Below are 17,513 nucleotides of genomic sequence, written 5' to 3'. Positions count from 1 at the left end.
GGTGCGCGTAACGCACGCCGCCCACACTTTTCGTACCGAGACTTTAATCCGCTTTAAATTGCCATGCTCGAAATGGCACCTGTCTCTCATGCAACGAGCTACGTATTCTCGTCCGATTTAGCTCAAAACAAAATGAGATTCGTCCTATTCGTTCGTTCTTTACTTATCTCCTAGCGAGAGAAAGGACAAAGAAAAATGTGGAACGTTCTAAGAAAAGAAAATCAAACTCGGCGTATTCGTTCGTTCGTCCTTTTTTCTTTCTTCTTTTTTCTTTTTTTTTTTTTTTTTTGATGATATCGCGAGACCGCAAAATCGAGGAAAGAAGAACGATTTATAACGATCCTCGACGTTTATATACGAATGTCTATTTAATCGGAATAAAAATGATTTCAATTTTCTGCCAAACCTGGATCAAATTAAGAGACACGATCGTATTTTCTCGGAGCTTTCTTTATCTTTGTTAATATCGAGACGATAACGCGAAAGAATCGCGTCGATTTAAGATTATTACTCTGGACAGGCACAACGATGCGTGTATCCGATATACATCCACCCGCACGTTGTTAAAATGCCGATCGTCGATGCAAAAGGCGAAAGTAAAGGCGTACGGTAATAATAAACAATGGACTGAAGAACGGCACCGTACGAAGCGTAATTTCTTTTCGAACGAAGAAGAAAAACATTGAATGATATCTTATCGAAGAGTCAACGTGCAGAAACTCAAAGCAAATATGTATTCATTTTTTTTTTTTAAATTGAATCGAAATAATCTAGTCTACATACGTATATACATACATGTTAAACGATCGGAACTTTATCATCGATCGAAGAAGAAATTTTGATCGATCTCGATCAATGACCTTGATTCTTGTGACAATTTTATCAGACAAATCTCTGCAAATTTTTCTTTTGTTTTGTTTTTCTTTCCTTATAAAATCGCGCGATCGTCACGAAGGTCGATAAAGCGTACGAATATAATGTACACGAAAGAGAATGTAGAATGAATAGTAAACAAAAGATTTTATTTACGCGAAGCTAGATATATATCAGTGGCAACTCATTCGCTCGATGTAATTGATTTATTACACGTCACCTAGTCAACTTTTGATTCGAAGTTCTTCCTCTCTCTTTCTCTCTCTCTCTCTTTCTTTTGCAAAATATAGATCTCAAGACTGCCGAGAGAGAGACGTACGCCAAAAGCAATTGGTCTCCTATCTTGCGTCATTCCACGATGTTGTAATTAAGCTATACTCAAAGCGATGAAAGAAACATAAGAATTCGATTATTGTTAAACCATATCGTTGAAGAGAACATAGTTGCGGCTTGGAGAATTTCACAATTGAAAAGTTTATTATTAACACGTGAGAACACGATTAACGATTCACGCCCATTCTCGGTAACAATACGATCGGTTATAAGAAAACCATCAGGGGTCGAAGGTCGATATCACGTCGTAAAAGATTTATCGAAGAGTAATACGTCGAGGGAGCGTTTAACTCTAAACGGTTATAAATCGGACGTTAGTAACGAAGTAGAAATGGCATGGAATCGAGGAGCGTGATGTTTAGAGCAATTTTACGGGTAAACCTTTTTGCGATTAAACAATGAGAAAACACGAGATGGATTCCGTGGCATAAGGAAAAGGTCTTTTTCGTTGCATCCAAGCGCACCGAGAAATTAGAATGAAAGGAAAATGAAAGGGAAAACGAAAAAGGAAAAGAAAAAAAGAGAGAGAGAAAAGAATCGCGTGCGTGTGACTCCGCCTGATCGTCTCGTGAAATAAATATTAAAAGAAGGAAAAATAAAAAGGAAAAGAGAAAGAAATAGCTTCGCGCAAAAGGTTTTCGTCGTACGAAGGAATCCCACGTTTATTCGTCGCACGATTCTTAGCAAGATTTACAAAAGTCAAGTTAAATTTATTACCTTTGCGTTCTTCAACTACAGTTACAATACCGAACGCGAAATACTTTTATTGACTTCATTATTCCTTAACGTCGAGTACACGACAGAGCCGAAGCCAATAAATAGCTCTCGATGAAGTTAAATTATTAGCTTGATTTGTTGCTCTTACAGGAATGAAATAAGAAGAGTAATAAAAGAGTTAAACGAATAAATAATAATATCGATCACGCGAAAAGTTTACATACCCGGCACAACATTGTTAAGCACGTTGTTCATCTTCTTATCTAATTTTTATGCACGTTCAATACTCGTTTTTTTTTTTTTTATAGACAACCACGAACACTTTTTCGAGGTATAAACGTTAGTGGAAAATTTATCAGGTTATTAAAATTAATCGTTGTTAGTAATCGTTACTTTCGTACAATTTATACCTGCTAAAATAAATACTATCGATGATTATCGTTTCCGCGTCGGACGAGAGTGAATTTTTTTCTTTTTTTAAGATCACGTTTTAACATAACACGTCCATATTTGTACGTCGCGTCGTGCAAACAACGGTCTCTATAGCTGCGAAGTATTATTTGACACGACACTTGGCATGATTTTCAAAGTTTAGCACATCCGTCAAAATATCCGCGTTCCGTAGAAGCATCCTTTTTCAGTCCTTCGTTCGAATACTTCCGCTACGAAACGAATTGTTCCGAAAGGATGGAAATGAAAACGATGCATCGATTTTATCGCATCGAGGGTTAATACATATTCTCTCTCTCTCACACACACACTCTTTTTATCGCCCGCAAGTTTTCTATATAAAGCGCGTGAAACGGATTTGTCCTTGTACGGCGTCAGTGTCGTCGAATTAATCTCTGCAGTACCCGTGGTAACCGATAAGTTTACGGCAACGATACGTCAACGTTATTACATTCGAAATCGAAAATGGTTTCTTTTCTTTTCTTGTCGTTCTTTTTTTTATTTGTTTTATTTATTTATTTTTTTTACAACGTAGATATAATTTATAATCAATATCATATTTTCATTATTATTAATAACGTACACGTTCGAGTTGGGAGTAACGGGAAGCGTACATCATAATTTACATCGTATAAACACGTAACTCGAACTTAAACACGTAACTCAAGGACTAGTTACATACTCTGTAGAGCTCGAGTTACGTGTAAACGTAACACGTTCGACAAAACCCAACTACTGGGAGAGAATTTACAGTTTAAATGATCTATGGAGGAATCTAAATGTTTCACCATTATTAACGTTTCTATGCAATTTCGATAACAACATAATCTCGTTATCGATTGAAATCGAGAATTGCATCGAGAAAAATTTATAAATATCGATATATATTTTCATCGTCGATCTTTTTATTGAAAATAATATCGAATGAAGCGACGACTCGGAGCAAAATTAATATCTAAAACGTTTACCCGTGTAAATCATACGTTTTCGGTAAATAGCACGACAAAACGAAGAATGTTTTTAATATAAATGATAAACTATAGAATTTAGATCGATGAGATTTCGAAGGATCATATAATATACGATGATCGGTCCCTTCGTTAACAAGCTTCACGAGGGTACTGTTGTTCTTTTGAGCGTACTCCCGACAAGGTCGATCGTTTCTCGAGATACGTTCTTATAATGTCTCTCACTCCCCTTCTCTTCTTTCCTCTCCTCTCACTTTACTCGCTTTCATACATATAGCACTCGCAGGTGCATGCTCAAGGTGTTCGACTTGGGTGTCTAATGAACGAGACCTTGGTGTCACGAGTGGATTTCTCTTCTGACATAAGTCGACTCGAAGTAAGGATCAAATATGATGATTCGAGAAGAACGATAACTCTTTTTCTTTTTTATTTTACTTACGTTTTCAAATTTATGACGATTAATCGGTATATAATTTTTTAACATTGAAATATGATAATTATCAAATCGTTAATTAATTAACAAAGAAGAATATTATGTTGATCAAATATCTATCTATTTACCTATCTATCTATCTATCCTTTTTTTATCGCATGGGTCATGATCCAAAAATATAAATAAAACTGTCTCTTCTTCTTCTTCTTCTTCTTCTTCCTTCTCTCGAGTGATGTTCCTACCAGTCACGCGTTCGAGAGACTACGTATTAAAAATAAAGAAAGCGTCGCGAAGCAGGTGACTTTGTCTCTTATTACGTCGATAGAAAATCATGCGACTGATCGATAGTAAATAATTAGTAAAGGATGTAACAATTCGTTCGTTCGTTCGTTCGTTATAATTAAGAATCTACGGTTTAATGGAATCGATGTTACAAATCGCGACGCCATTAAATCGGTTGCTGACAAACTGGCTATGTAACGATCATACCGCCATGGAATAAAGTTATCACGAGGAATTTAGTTCACTGCGTTGACGCGGGAAAGTTGACGGCCCATAAAAGAGGAGAACGAACGTGCAAGGCGCATGAAAAAGATGTACACCGTTGAAAGTAGTATACGTTCTTAGAGAGAGAGAGAGAGAGAGAGAGAGAGAGAGACATTAAGCGATTATTTTCACCAACTACTTTTTTTCTCTCTCTCTCTCTTTCTTTTTCTTTTTTTCCCCTCACCTCTCCTTTCTTTTCATTCAAATTCTATCTCGCAACTCCCTTGAAAACGATTCAACATGAAGGAATCCGACGACTATAAATTTTTGTGACTTCCTTCCGATTTTCTACGAACTTGCATTATTAGTCCTCATAATCAGTCCGTGCGCCCTAATGAAATCCTTCCAAGTTCTTCGCATAACGCGATAATAGTCTGAATAATATTACATAAGCTTCTTAACGAGCAGCTAGCGTGTTCCTACTTTATTCACTGCTATTAGCTCGAGTATGCCAGTCGGATACTTAAAGCTTTTCCACGGTACTAAACTCGTTCCTTCTTATTCCATCTCGAAAAGCTTCAAAAAAAGAAAAAAAAAAGAAAGAAAAAAGATACCTGTCGTAAATAGTAGAGTCATGTTATTCTAATCATTTTTTTTTTTTTAACATACACGCAACGAGTATTAAGCGTTTCTCGTGCCTGGAGAGAAAATGTTTTATTACTTTGGAAAAAAAAAGGGAAAGAATAAATAAATAAATAAGCAAATAAATAAATCATAAAGAGAGAATAAAATTTTAGTGTAAATTAAAGCTAATTTTAATTTCGATACCGAACTATAATGATCACGTTGGAGAAATACTCGTGACTCTTTGTCGTCAGAGTGTGTAATTCGATAAGAACGACCACACTGGTTAATCCGTTTGATGTTATGAAAACAGAATCGGATAAACATTTATGTTGGCCGAGTAGATGTTACCAACAAACATCAACCTCCGATATGTTCTCCCATTGTGTTGATTGTTCCATTTAATTTATTAAAAATATCCATCTTTCGCATATCGAAAAAAATAAAAAAAAAAAATAATAATAAAGAAATCAACAAAATATACATTAAAACAACGTCGAACGATAAACTCGAGGAAAAACAATATAATAAACTAAGTTCTTAGCGATTATTTCTTTAAAGGACATCGGAAAAATTCTATTTGCTATTCAAGGAACGTCAACTACGACGTTCTTTTATCGAAATGTCACTCACGCGAGTGTACCACGACGTATTACAACTTACTATTTCCGTATAAAGTACTCGTTAAGTTACATAAGATTGGAAATCAAATGTAACGAATCCAAACGTATAGAAGAGGACGTACAAAATTTTTTCCTTCTCCTTTCCTTCCTTTTTTTATTTCATTCTCTTTTCCTTTCGACGAAACGTTTTGACATTAACGATTAAGACGATCTCAAACTGGAATGATAAGTCGAGTTAACGAGAGAGAAAAAAAATGTGAAAAAGAAAAATTTCAAGAGAGAAAAAGAGAAAAACGTAGAAAATGGAAATGTGTTACACGTTAGAAAAGAGATAAAAAATCAGATCTTTACATACGCATTCAAAAATATTTCAGCCACAGTTGTAAGAACAAAGAGTGGAGAATAAGATGATATCCGCGTGCCAAAGCGTTCACCAATGTCAAAGAAGGAAGGTGCGCTCTCGATCTTCGTATGATCTTGCGCGATGGGCTCGCGGTATGAAATACGGATATTGAGAGAGAGAAAGAGAGAGAGAGAGAGAGAGAGAGAGAGAGAGAGAGAGAGAGAGAGAGAGAGAGAGAGAGAGAGAATCGAAACGCAAACGCGCCACGTGACTAAGTCTGGCGCCACGAATGGCAACGCATCGTTCTATCTCGATACTCTTTTTACTAGTTCTTTTTTTTTTTTTTTAATTTCTCTTTTGTAACTTTTAATTATATTTTCTCTCTTAAGAAACAGTAAGAACGTTCTCGCATGAAACTCTACGGAATATTTCTACAATATATATTTGTTATACGAAATTTAAGTGAGAAATAATTCTTCGAAAAGAAAAGAAGGAAAAAAAAAAGAAAGAAAATGTTTCCCGCCTTAAGGAGTAGGTATTCATTCGAAAGTAATGAACACTTTGTAGAAAAACGATAATTCAAATTGAATTTAGCCGCGCAATGAGAATCGTTACCAACCAACTTCAGACTTCTGCCAGAGTGGCGCCCATACCCGAAAGAAGAAGGGTTCAAATGTCATGGCTTACGAGTAAACGAGCTAACTCGGGGACACGTCTCTTTATAAAACGAAATCGTTGACCCGTACCTCCACCTCCCAAAGATGTTCCTCTATTTATAACTTTCGATTATATTTAACAAGACAACGTTAATGGATTAATTATTAAACCTACGAGCCTTCAACTCGTCGACGATGTATAAAAAAATTTCATTTTTTAATCCAAGACATTACATCTATTATTACGATAATTGCCAAGATTTTTTTTTCAATTAAACGAAAGCTCAAAATTTACGAAAGCTACAGAAACAATGGTTAACCTCAAAATGGCACTTGTTTGAAACCAAAAGGGGTTAAGGTCTCGCTTCCTCTCTCTCTTTTCCTGTTAGTCTTTTTATCTTATTCTCTATAATCGTATACCCAATGTTTTTCTTTCTAAACGAAGATCATACAGGTTCAAGAAAGATACATACTCCGTCGATACAGTTCAATGATAATAACTGTATCGAAAGAAACTAAAACACATACACACGCACATACACTCAAATCCTTATGCACTCACTCCTACACATATAGAAAATATCGGAAGTCCGGGTTAACACGCACGTGTGCGCGGGAATAGTACTCCTTATCTTTTCTTAAAAACTATAGCTTCCTCTTTCCCCCCTCTCTCCCTCTCTCTGCTCTTAATTTTACCATCGCATTATTTTTTTCAACGAAACAGAAAAAAAGAGAACAAAATAAATAAATAAATAAATAAATAAATAAATAAATAAATAAATAAATAAACAAAAACGAATAATAGGAAATAAAATTAAAAAAAAAAAAAGAATTAATTAATTAATTAATTATTACTAATTTTGCGAACGATCACTTACAGCATTACTTCGAAGTCACATTCTAGGAGCGTTCGAGACGCTCTCTTCCAAATATCTTCCAGGACTAGGCTGCGTACTTCACGTTTGGTCCTCGTTTCGTTGACGATAACGCGAGATTTGTGGAACAAAATTGCCGAAGAACTATATACACGATGATTGACTACCGATGGCAATCGGCAAGGTTAGAACACGATCAAAGAAAAGTAAGGAAACGAACAAAAATATATATATATATATATATTTAACTAAACGCACGGAAGGAAGACCCACGAGAGAATGAGAACGATACGTGCTGAACGAAAGACGACGAGGCACTGTGAACGGCCGCGGACACCGGTGATTGGTCGATCGGGAGTTTCGGTATGCGCGATTTTCTTTTTCGCTATGAGAGAGAGAGAGATATTCGATTGTTTCGTTCGACTCTTTCACTCTTTTTCCGTAAAGAGAGAGACACAAGAGAAGAAGGTAACTTGTTTGCTTGCTTGCTCGCTCGTTCGCTCTTTCTCTTTTCTTCTCTCTCTCTCTCTTTCTCTCGTGACGGTCGCGTTGAATCTGGGCCAGCAGTGGCGCGCCGACGAAAATAGAACGGCGTCGAGACAGCTCCAACACCCTCTTTCTCTCTTTCTACGGCACTATGACTTCTGACACTCTCTCACAGTCAACGTACACGTACGTACTAGCTACGTCTGTAAGCGTACGTAGATCTCGCGCCGTACATCTTCCCCCACTCCTACCGAGCACTGCCGCTCACTCTATCGGCAGTCACACTCAACGACCGTGACGCGCGAGCCGCTCGGAGACTGCGGCCACCAATCGGAATGCGAGTTGCTACGTGTTCCTCGTGACGTCACGGCTGACCCTACCGACCGATACAAACAATGCTCGAGTACGAACAAGTGTACGATGCTTTAACTCCTCCTCCTCCTCCCCTCTCCCCATCCATCTACTTACCTACCTACCCTTCTGTCTCTCTCCCTCCTTAACTCCGTCCCGTGTAAATCTCCCCATATGTACTTTGTATATATATATGTGTGTGTGTGTGTGTGTCTCTTCCTCTTTTCCGATTTTATCAAATGAGATGTTCTTATTATGCAGGCATAAATTTTATTTAGATTCGGTGTTGTTTTACGTGATCGTGTGAATTATGATATTTTTCAACGTTAAAGTAAAACGATACTCGATGCGTCACGTTTTGAATGAGTCAACGATTCCAACGAGATTCAAAGTGCACACGTATATACGTATACGAATATACTGGATGTTCAAGAAATATGACACGAGAAAGGTATACTTTTTTCTGACGTAGACGAACGGAGCAAGAGTAATTCCGTAACTCGAAGGAGAGTCGAAGAAAAAGTCCGGTCAACATAGATACGTACGTATTTAGTTAAGTAATTCGGCAAAAATGTTGATTACGTCCGTCCGCGATACTTTGTTGTTTTGTGCCAAGTTAGGTCAACTGCCGTTAATTAACGTATCTATTTTTTCGAGGTCGTTTACCTCCGATATATACAGGAACGAACGAAACTAGTTTTCGTTTAATGCCAAGTTTGAGCGAAAACGCGTCCAAAGGGGATAAAGTGTCAGGGTTAATAGATCAACCGCTGGCTCCTCCTTGATTCGGTCATTCTGCGGATCCGCGGGAACAATGTTAACCGGGAGAAATTTATAGCCGCGGAAATATATACGAGCTTTCCTTCGTATAGCGAGAGAACGAGAACGTATGTACTTGGATACGTACGTACCTACGTATACGTATCTATACGTAGAAACGTGTAACCTGGCGTACTTTGAAGATTAGTCACGTTTTCGTTACAAATATACCAGGTATACACACCTGTGGTCGGTCGGTGCATTTACAAGATATACATTTTCCACAATGTCAACGCGACTACAACTTTTGAAGAAGCACCCAGCAAGTCTGTAGATTCTCCAAGAGTAAAGAAAGAAAAGAAAAAGAAGGGTCGTCGTTTATTCCTTCGATAATACCTGCACCTCGTTTTTCCATTCATATCGTTAGAAAATTCGACCCTTGGAAAATCCGTCCTTACCGTATATACCTGTATATTAACAATACATTTCGTATTTCCCCGAGAAATATAGAAATATAGGGGTAATAACATTTACGATATTTGTACGATTGTTGTGAGATTTAAAAGTGATTTAACAACGACGAGAAATACATGTTTACCTGTTAACAATTACTCGTAATAAATCTATCGCAAAAGCTTCGATGAACAACTAAACTTAGATTTTCTTTTAATACCCGATGAGTAAGAAGAGCTATAAACGATTTCTATTTTTTTTGTTCGCTTAGAAAATGTTCTTTTGAAATATTTTTCTCTTAAGATAATTTCGTCCATTCTTATTTATTTTTCGAGTTGAAACGTTAAGAAAATATATTTCTAAGAGTCATTAGGACCAACCTCCGTGCATTCCTGCGTGGGTTTGGGTTTTTCTTTTCTCCCTTTGTATTACGATAATCCATCAAATGTCAATCCAATAAAAATGTTTCATGAATGGTGATTGTACGTAGCTATGACAAATCTGACATTTCGAGAATGGCTCGACAATTTGCACAAATATTTCGGAATATTAAGCTTCTACTATGCAACACCGCACGAATTTCAGTCGCGTTCTTCTTATCGATTTATGCATTGCGAGGAGATTTGAATTAATTGTAAGTTATCACGTTCCGTATTTCCTTACTCAATCTTCTCGAGTTACGACGATCGTTTGCTTTTAAGACCTTGTCAAAGTATTTCGGACGTATTTCTGCCTCTCTTTCTCTCTTTTTCTTTTTCTTTTTCTTTTAAGCGACTGTTCGCCGTATCCACGAGAAACAAAGAGCAAAATCTAAAATTCTTTAGTCGACCTGCGGGTTATAAAAAGTGAGATTAAAATAAACTAACGGCAGATTTAATCTTGTCGGATCTCTCATCTCGTCTGTCAGATACTCGTTCTCATTCTCCCAGCTCGTTCCAGTCTCAGAAAAGGAGATTACGTTCGCACAATCTACTGTGCTTGTTGACCAGTGTTCATTCCTATTCTAGAATACACGATTTTCTCTAGAATTTTAGCAAAATTCCTTTCGTTTAGTCACATACTGTTGAATGTTCTTTAACGTTATGCAGCAACTTGTGGATATACAAAAAAAAAAGAAAAAAGAGGTAAGGGTAAAAATCAAATTGCATGATTTTACATTCTCGATTTACGTATCTATTATATACGTATATATATATATATACGTATCTATAATAATATGAGATGAATATTGCTTTCGCAAAACGAGTGAAACTCTATTCTTATGAATTCTAATCGTTATTTCGTTCTACCAGCAATGACGAAACGTTCTCTCGACATGGAGTGATGTTTCTAGGACAATTGATTTTTTTATTAATGAAAGATGGAGGAAGAGAGAAAGAGAGAGACAGACAGAGAGAGAGAGAGAGAGAGAGAGAGAGAGAAAGAGAGAGAGAAAGAGAGATAGAAAAAAAAAAGAAAAAGATATATGCATGGGAAATTACACATCTTGGACCGAAAACTCGTCGAGCTGGAAAAGAGTGGGCTCGAGTATCGTTAAAATAACCAATGGACACGTGAGTTATGGACCTTCCTGGAAAGCGTCGAGTCTCGGTAAAAGGTCAGGGTCGTCGATACGTCGAACAGCTGGCTAACGATTTTCAAAAGAAGACTAAAGAGAAAGAGAGACAGAAATATATATATATATATATATATATATATATATAGAGAGAGAGGGAGAGAAAAAAAAGAGAGGAAAAAAGAAAAGAAAATAAAAATAAAAATTGCAGCGGAAGAGTCTACTTCCGTGGACTCGTCTAAAAAAGAAAAAAAGAAAAAAATTGCGGGTCGTCGCAATTAAGGTAGTATCAGACGATAATTAAATTCGAGACAATCGAAGAAAAAAAACATATTACGGTGTAACAGCATCCGACAATCAGTAGTCGGATCAATTCTAATTAATTCGCGATAAAGTCGAATAATTGACGTGATGTGATAAATAATTGATAGAATTTTCTGTTTCGATAAGAGTGGTAAGAGATTAACGTTTTAAATCTCCTCCTCCATCTTACTTTTTTCTATTCGATCGCATCGAAAAGTTTTCGAAAGCAAGATTTTCTCTTCCTCGATCGTTCGACTCGAGCAATCGTAGAAGCCATCGTTGTAAGAAAAACGTAATTTCGAGACGTGCAAGCGTATCGGTTCTTCTTCTCGAATCGACAGAGTTTTCAGGGAAGCTCGATGTTCAACAAGTATGCCCGGACAAGAAAGAGAGAGAGAGAGAGAAAGAGAGAATGAGAAGGAGAGAATAGAAAATAGAATTCCGTTGCTTGCAAGAGAGAACTCCCTCGCTTCTTCCTTCTTTCAACTTTTTTTTTTCTTTTATTTCTTCATCCATCTATCCTCTTTCTCTCTTCAAAATGTCATCGTCGTTCACCATTCAAACCGAGAGTCCAAGTTCCAAGAGCAAAGTGTATTCGAGTTGTCACTACGGGTGTCCAATAAAATACTCCAGTATCGAGAAATCGTTTTCGAAAGGGAGCTTTGTTTATTCGCAAGCACTTCGAATACTTCGACGACTTTTTTCCTTTTTCATTTCCTTTTTTTCCTTTTTCTTTCTCGTTACTTAATTATTGCTGAAGCGGCCGACCGTTCGAAAGACGATCGTAATCGTTTTTTTTTTTCTCGAATCGATACGAAAGGGTCCGACCTAATTTGTCAGATATATCCTTCGTCGAGCTTAGAAGCTACTTCTCGGACCATTTTCAAAGTCGACTTCGCGCGCCGGAACGGTCACCTTTCGTTCGCTTCGTTTCGTTCATTTATGCAAGAACGAGAATTCGGGTCAGGCTTATCCATAATCACGGAGTATAGCTCGTTAAACTTCACGGAACATGGACACGAATTTATAGTTAATATTTCTTTGGTCGTTTTTCTATTTTTTCCCCCATTTTTTTTGTTTCGTTTTCTTCTTTCTTTTATATATATATATATATTTTTTTTCTTCATACTTGTTATATTTTATATAGTTAGTTTTGCACGAATGCACACCAAGGTAAATCAAACGTCGAAAATAAAATCTCAAATTAAAATTCTTCTTTGATACACAATTTGTTTCATTGTGTGTGTGAGAAAGGGAGAAAGAGAGAGAGAGAGAGAGAGAGAGAGAGAGAGAGAGAGAGAGAGAGAGAGAGAGAGAGAGAGAGAGAGAGAGAGAGAGAGAGAGAGAGAGAGAGAGAGAAAGAGATTCCGTTGAAACAGCACGAAGTTACGCAGCCAAGTGAAAACGCATCAACGAGTTGCATGGTCTCTGAACCGAGTTAAATTTCCACCTTCGTTGCACTCGCCATATGTATGTGTGTATGTATGTATGTATGTTTGTGCATGCATGTATGTATGTACGAGAGAACCCTCAAAGATTGCGCGCTATTGCACGCGATTGCATAAGGTTGCGACCACCAGTATTGCACGGCGTTGCATCGCGCAGGTCCGTTCAAACGATCGCGTTCGTTACTTATATACGTTTACGGAGTGTCCTACTAACCGTCACCGTCACCGTCACCGTCACCATCGTCATCGTCATCGTCATCGACTTCGATCTCCACTTATCTTTGAACACCGATCGAATGGTTACGTTCTTGTTTCCATCCGATCGACGATCTCGATCTTTTTCTTCTTTGGATCTTTAGGAACGAATGCATTAAATATGTATATATATATTTTTTTTCTTTCTTTTTTTTTGTTTCGCGTTAATGAATCTTCGATATGAATCGCCATCGCGTGAACCAAACAGACCAGGAACGATGAACTTTGAAAAGTACTACAGACTATATTTTGCTTAACATTGCCTGTTTCTTGAATTGATTAACTAAAAAAAAATAGAAAAAAAGGAGAAAAAGTAGACCCTTTCTGTATTCGTACATTTGTTAAGACAGTTAAGAAAAAAGTTTTCTAAGTCGAGAACATTGGAGAATAGTTCCGACTGAATAGACTTTCTATCTCGAAAATGTGAGAGAGAGAGAGAGAAAGTACTCGAAAGTTTTGTCTACGTTGGCGGCAAACTGAAACTGAAAAGAAGTAACCCACTAGGGGGTTGGATAGACACCTCCTCGTGTTTGCCGTTTTAACGTCGTATGCATGAAATAGGTTGTTATTTTAAAAGAACGTAGCAAATTCGCTAACGCGAGTTAAGCTCGAATCTCGTTTCTTGTTTTTGAGTTTTATCCTCCTAACGATAATTGGGTTAAGGTTGTCAATCAATAGAATTTAAGGTTGCATCTTGGACGGTCAATTTTTTTCTTTTCCTCTTTCTCTCTCTTTCATTTTTCATTCTTTTTTTTTTTTTATTTAATTTTCTTAAAGCCACGCGTATAAAACAACCACAAAGCTTTCACAAAAAAATAAAAAAATAAAAAAGAATTGATAAATTGGATAGTTAAAAAAAAAAAAAAAACGATTGTGTTAAAAGTCAAAGCCAAATGTTAAGCACCGCTATTCGGTATCAATAATAAAGTTTCAGTTAGATTCAAACGTCGAGAATAATTCTACCTTTTCCTTTGCCTTTCCTGTCGTTAACAGACGTCAAATCGCGAACAATTTTGTTCGCACGAACGCGTAATGCACGACTATTTGCGATACACTTATGTAGGCGTATATCCGTAAAATAAAAATAACAACTGAATAATATAGGAATCGTTATACGAAAATATCGTGTAGAATTATTAATACTAATGAATAGGATAACAAATTTTCGAGATCCGAAAAAGATAAGTCGGTAGTTCGCGATTTTGATTTTTCTAAATCCTCATCCTACCCTCTTAGATAGAATTTTCTCTTGAAATCTTTCAGTGTTACCTACGCACATTTGCACCAACCCTTAGAATTTAAAGGAAGGAAGGAAGGAAGGAAGGGTCGTAGCGAAAAAAAAGAGAAAAAAAAAAAAAGAAAAAAGGGAGAGCAGTTTTTCGAACGTTCCTTTTCTTATCATCGTTGATTCTCGTATCATCCGAATAAGAAATTCGATTTCTCGATATAATCCCTACAGAGATCTCTTATCCGCGAAGAGGAACGACGTTCGATTGGAAATTTGAAAAATAGAAAAAAGAGGGAAGGAGAGGAGGGGGTTGATAGCGAGTGAAAATAAATCGAGAAGCTTATCGATCGATAATACTAGACGCATATAGGTACTCGATGATGATTAGTAATTTTTTTTCGTTATTCCGGAAACGAGTGTTTCCTCCTCTTCCTCTTCCTCCTTCTCCTCCTTCTCTTCCTCCTCCTCCTCCTCCTCCTCCTCCTTTTCTGTGCACGTACATCCTGTTTCATTTGACTGACGTAACACAAAAGGAAATTGTTGAACTTTGCGCATGCGAACGAGTGAAATCAAGGATTATTACCTTGTTACGATACGATAACGTTTATTTTTTATTATTAGGTTTGTTCTTCTCGTTACGAAGGAGAGAAAGGCGTAGTTTATTTTTGTTAATAGCCTATGCATTTATAGCAATGCTTTGAAATACTTTCTTTCCATCTCGAAAAGGATGAATACATTTCTGGGAAATGTTACGCGATTGTTAAATTTATCCTACTGATAACAGTGATAAAATGAGATAGAAATAGGAAGATAATTCATTACGTAAAGTCCGACCGTAGAAATACACCAAGACTCGAATTAATTGCGTCAGCATGAGAGAGAGAGAGAGAGAGAGAGAGAGAGAGAGAGAGAGAGAGACTGAAAAAAAGAAAGAGACTAGGCAGCGTGGGCGAGAGATCAAAAACGTAACGACGTCAGTGATGACGTCATAGTTATGACGTAGTAAAGTCGGATACATACGTAGGTACATATACCTACGTAGATATAAGTACGTACATGTCCTATCAATAAAATAATCTTTGAATAAAAAGTCAAGGTTCTGTTCTACCCCAAAAACAATTTATTTTCCAAATGTATGATTTGAGTCGGTGGCAGGTCGTATGATAAATTGAATGCACGGTGCTAAATCGATTGGGGCAAGAAAAAAGAGAAAAAAAAAAAGAAAGAAGTAAAACAACAGTAATTTCTTTACAGAAGCCATAACACGTGTCTAGTATACGAAAAGGCAATAAATATAATCACATTGTAATAATGTTTCGAACGTAATCGGAAATCAATGATTGCACAACCGCCGGTATTTAATCAATTGTCACAAACACATACGAACATACATATACTCATTGGTGAAATATTCGTAGCGAAGCTACGTTAATATACATACATACATACATACATACATACATACATGCATGCATGCATACAAAATATAGTCATTACAATAAATGACCGTCGAATGACCGAATATATCCTTGAAACGATAGGAGGCGTAACAACGTCTGTCCGATTTTTTCAAACCAATCCGGTCCGGTCCAGTCCGGTCCGACGATACACACCTACTACGCCTACGTTCTTCGAGATTATATTTCCCACGCTGAAGTTTAACCGAACCGAAGCAAATGCCCTTTATACGAGAAGCAAGTAAACCTTTTTTTAATAAAAAAAAAAAAAAAAAAAAAAAAAAAAAAAGAAAGAAAAGAAAAAGATGGCACAGCAAGGAGAAAGTAAGCAAGGAGAAGAGTAAATAAAAAAGGTTACAGAGAAAAGAAAATCTTAAGAGTGAAGGGCGGGAGAAATAAGAAGAGAAATTTCATTTTCATCTATTTGATTTACATGTACGTATCACAAGTTAGTAAAAACAACGTAATAAAAGAAAAAAAAAGAAAAAAAAAAATACAAAAAAGAAAAAAAAAGGGACATAAGAATGACGGTGGCGTGGACGGCTAACCCCACCATGCTCCCTTTTTGGTATACGTTAGTCTTGCTTGTATGTATATTGTTGAGCGAGTTGATAAAGACAGAAGAGAGAGGGGAGGATAGAACAAAAAAAAAACAAAAAAGAGAGAAAGAAAGAAGAAAGAGAGTGACAAAGCCAGAGAAAGAGAAAGAGACCCGGGATGAATATGGATTTATGAATATGGACGAGGGTAAAACCTCGAGGTTGGCTAGCAACAAAGCGAGTATATCCCCACTACTCTCTTTCACACACCCCTTATTTCTATCGTTCTACACTACCCAAGCTGCCACCTACACTTCCTTCTATCTCTTTCTCTCTCTCTCTCTCTCTCTCTCTCTCCCCCTTCTCTCCAACTTTCCCAGACGAGAACGGGCAAGGGGTAGAAAACGTGAAGGGACTACGTCGAGTAACGGGGACGTCGAACCGTGTACATTAAGCTTCCTTCACACCGAGGAAGATCTTTTTACATCGATTTTGCCTGATGGTTTAATATATAACGGCACTTCGAAATCCTCCCCCTTAGTTTTTCTTTCTTTTTCTTCCCTCTCTCTTTTTTTTTGTTATAATACATATTTTCTTTCTTCATCAAAGAGATTATATTTCCTTCTACCACCCTTGCTACCCTTTAGAAATTTGGTCAATTTCTGAAATTGGTCTCTCTCAAAGAGTGAGTACACGATCTCGTGCCTTGTAATATGTATGAGACGAATAAGTTATAAGAATGTTAATGTTATCGATATTTCGTCACGAAGACGGTGGATAGTACGACGGACCTTAACGAATTTTTTTTTTTTTCTTTTTGAAGTTCAAAAAGGAAACTCTCGACCAAGCTTACAAAAACGTTCATAAAGTCTACACCGTAGTAATTACATTTTTCTCTAGCTTCGTTATTTGAATTGACTTTAGATGTAAACTCTGCTTCTGTCGTTAACTAGACTCGTCTTTTTCCTACCGATTAAAAGTAATTACGTTCGAATGCACTAGCATGTGCGCGCGCGCGTATAAGTGTGTTGCAAGTTCCACTTTCAAAGGTCATCGATGCAAGTCAATCTAGACACGCTCTCGACGTTTCATGACTTTCTCTTAACGTTATTTCACGGACTCGTTTGGCGTTAGAAGAGAATGCAGTTAGGTGACCATAATTGTACTGAAATACACGAAAGAATTTCTAGATCTTTAAGAATGTGTGAATAATTCCAAGATTTATGTATTTGAAATGTGCGTGTGTGTGTACATATATTTTATGATACATACATGTATCATTCTGGAGTAATAAAAAT

General features: G+C 36.9%; 1 protein-coding gene across 6 annotated transcripts in view; it reads right to left on the bottom strand.

Moving 5' to 3' along the window:
- Positions 1-17,513, bottom strand: part of LOC127066926 (PRL-1 phosphatase) — a 43,254-nt gene that overhangs the window by 10,436 nt on the left and 15,305 nt on the right. For 2 of the 6 annotated variants that reach the window (XM_051001207.1, XM_051001210.1), the window contains exon 1: positions 7,385-8,062. The exons of 2 other annotated variants lie outside the window; for them this stretch is intronic. The gene's annotated coding sequence lies outside the window, so the exon portion shown is untranslated. Of the gene's footprint in view, positions 1-5,862; positions 6,016-7,384; positions 8,063-17,513 lie in introns of those variants that run through there. 2 more of the 6 variants (XM_051001208.1, XM_051001211.1) reach the window with 1 other exon arrangement.

This window comes from Vespula vulgaris, chromosome 10 (genome assembly GCF_905475345.1).
Source record: "Vespula vulgaris chromosome 10, iyVesVulg1.1, whole genome shotgun sequence".
NCBI classification, from domain to species: domain Eukaryota; kingdom Metazoa; phylum Arthropoda; class Insecta; order Hymenoptera; family Vespidae; genus Vespula; species Vespula vulgaris.
This window is presented reverse-complemented; position numbering and strand designations above follow the sequence as displayed.